At 46.0% G+C, this 3287-nt stretch overlaps 1 non-coding gene across 1 annotated transcript; it reads right to left on the bottom strand.

The window, feature by feature from the left end:
- Nucleotides 1–1037: 1037 nt before the first annotated feature.
- Trnai-uau (transfer RNA isoleucine (anticodon UAU)) lies at nucleotides 1038–1109 on the bottom strand. Its single transcript has one exon. It is a non-coding gene; the product is annotated as a tRNA-Ile (tRNA).
- Between the last annotated feature and the right edge of the window lie 2178 nt (nucleotides 1110–3287).

Here is a 3287-nt window from a genome sequence, read left to right as displayed (position 1 = left end):
CTCAACGCCGACGTCCACGAATATCTTCAACGTGCGGAGGAGGCCCGCCAGCTCGCTCGAGTTCGTATAACGGACCAGCAGCTGGTGGATGCGGGCCGCTACAACCTCCGACGCCGAGACGCCGAGTACCAACCAGGGGATCGTGTGTGGGTTTGGACTCCCATCCGACGAGGCGGACTCAGTGAGAAGCTCCTGCGACGCTATTTCGGACCGTACCAGATTCTACGACGTGTTGGCCAACTTACCTACGAAGTGATCCCTGATGGTGACTCCGGCACATCACGACAACTCAGGCGGCCTGAAGTCGTCCACGTGGTTCGCCTAAAACCTTTCTACGGACGATGACAAACTTTTATTTTCATTGGTTCGGACTGTCGCTTATGTTAGCATCGGGTCGATGCACTCTTAGAGGGGGGGTAATGCCGCGGACCATACATTGGGTTTGTTTATTTGTGTTTTGCTTTTACCGCCCGGCTGCGCCGGTCTGCGTTATCTCTGCGCCAAGGGAAGCGCGTGTTCCATTCTTTCTTTCTGTGCCGCATGTGTTATCTGTTGTGATAGGGAGAGCATTCCGATCTTACGTGAACAGCCCAGAATAATCTTCTTGGATCTACTATGTTCTCGATGCGAATCGACGTTTCGAGAACCACGCGCGCCGAAAGATAAAAAGCCTGCAGTGCGGACGCCGGGGCATTCGATTCTGCGACGCTCGCCGACGCACGTACGTCACTTTGTTGACCACTGCTTCGCCGCCTCTGTATTCTTTTCAGTTGTTAGGGGAGCACAAGTTCGCTCCAATAAACTTGTTTCTTTTCCAAACAACTGCTTCGTCCTTGGCTACGTGACAATATATATATTTATATATAAATATAGGGTTCAGAAATGAGGGGCTCGTTAAGAAATACAGAAAGAAATGCCGGCAGTCTACAACGCCAAAGAAGGCATAGGGGAATAATTAGACTATTTTTATCGTTAGTGACGTTACATTATTTATTTTTTTTTTGTTATTAATTAGATGAGAATGAAAGAAAAAAACGCGCCCAGAGTGGGGACCGAACCCACGCCTTTCGATTATATCTCGAATGCCTTACCAATTCGGCTATCTGGGCGACTGTGTTCTTCGTCACTTTCTGGGGTATTTATATTTACTACAACTGTATCTGACGCTTGAGGGTGGTAGCCAGCGCCACTCAGAATACACGGGGAGAAGGGGACCTTCTTTTCAACCCCTGGGGCGTTACGCGAACGTCTACAGCCTGTCATAAGCGGGTAACTGGCGGGAAACCCTCTTATGCTACCTTGGCATCAAGGCTGCCAGAACCGAGGCCCTCGCTAAGCCTTCGCACGATAATAGGGTTCAGAAATGAGGGGCTCGTTAAGAAATACAGAAAGAAATGCCGGCAGTCTACAACGCCAAAGAAGGCATAGGGGAATAATTAGACTATTTTTTATCGTTAGTGACGTTACATTATTTATTTTTTTTTATTAATTACATGAGAAAGATAGAAAAACACGCGCCCAGAGTGGGGACCGAACCCACGCCTTTCGATTAGATCTCGAATGCCTTACCAATTGGGCTATCTGGGCGACTGTGTTCTCCGTCACTTTCTTGGGTATTTATATATACTACAACTGTATCTGACGCTTGAGAGTGGTAGCCAGCGCCACTCAGACTACACGGGGAGAAGGGGACCTTCTTTTCAACCCCCGGGGCGTGACGCGAACGTCTACAGCCTGTCATAAGCGGGTAACTGGCGAGAAACCCTCTTATGCTACCTTGGCATCAAGGCTGCCAGAACCAAGGGCTTCGCAAAGCTTTCGCACGATAATAGGGTTCAGAAATGAGGGGCTCGTTAAGAAATACAGAAAGAAATGCCGGCAGTTTACAATGCCAAAGAAGGCATAGGGGAATAATTAGACAATTTTTATCGTTAGAGACGTTACATTATTTATTTTTTTTGTTATTAATTAACACAGTCGCCCAGATAGCCGAATTGGTAAGGCATTCGAGATCTAATCGAAAGGCGTGGGTTCGGTCCCCACTCTGGGCGCGTTTTTCTTTCTTTCTCATGTAATTAATAACAAAAAAATAAATAATGTAACCTCACTAACGATAAAAAATAGTCTAATTATTCCCCTATGCCCTCTTTATCGTTGTAGACTGCCGGCATTTCTTTCTGTATTTCTTAACGAGCACCTCATTTCTGAACCCTATTATCGTGCGAAAGCTTAGCGAGGGCCTCGGTTCTGGCAGCCTTGATGCCAAGGTAGCATAAGAGGGTTTCCCGCCAGTTACCCGCTTATGACAGGCTGTAGACGTTCGCGTCGCGCCCCGGGGGTTGAAAAGAAGGTCCCCTTCTCCCCGTGTAGTCTGAGTGGCGCTGGCTACCACCCTCAAGCGTCAGATACAGTTGTAGTAAATAGAAATACCCCAGAAAGTGAACGAGAACACAGTCGCCCAGATAGCCGAATTGGTAAGGCATTCGAGATCTAATCGAAAGGCGTGGGTTCGGTCCCCACTCTGGGCGCGTGTTTTTCTTTCTTTCTCATGTAATTAATAACAAAAAAATAAATAATGTAACGTCACTAACGATAAAAAATAGTCTAATTATTCCCCTATGCCTTCTTTGGCGTTGTAGACTGCTGGTATTTCTTTCTGTGTATATATATATATATATATATATATATATATATATATATATATATATATATATATATATATATATATATATCAGGGTGTCGAACCGAAAAAAATACCGGTTCGGTTACGGTTCGGGTTCGGGTGAAATAATTTCGTTCCGGTTCAGTGCCGGTTCGACAAAATCACGTGCCGAACCGGTTCGCGAACCGGTTGGGAAGCTTGAACCGGTTCGCGAACCGGTTCGATGAGTTGAATTGTCACTGAAATTACAAAAAAAACATTTAGTAGTTTAAAGCGACAGTAAAATCAAAACACAAACAAAAATTCAAAATGCTGCTGCTCCCCAAGGGCAGTGGCGCAATTGCAAAGCAAACTTTAAATACCGTACTTACCCGATTCTAACGCGCACCTTTTTTCCGCAAAAATAGGCCGAAAAATCGCATGCGCGTTAGAATCGGATACAAAACCGAAACTGCCGAAACAGCTGAAATTTCGTTCCACCCATCGCCCTCTCCATCTCAAGATGGCGCCAAAGCTTTTAGCAACAATTTTTCGGATCTAGGTGCCTAGGCTTTTCTATCGGCGGTAACACAAATCGTCAAATTATTCCACTTGCGCGCTTGATAACAGCAATGGCAGCAGCGGC

This window comes from Haemaphysalis longicornis, unplaced genomic scaffold (assembly GCF_048455015.1).
Source record: "Haemaphysalis longicornis isolate Haplotype H1 unplaced genomic scaffold, Haemaphysalis longicornis Haplotype H1 scaffold_16, whole genome shotgun sequence".
NCBI lineage: Eukaryota > Metazoa > Arthropoda > Arachnida > Ixodida > Ixodidae > Haemaphysalis > Haemaphysalis longicornis.
Note: the sequence above shows the minus strand (reverse complement) of the source record. Positions and strands in the feature narration are given on the sequence as shown.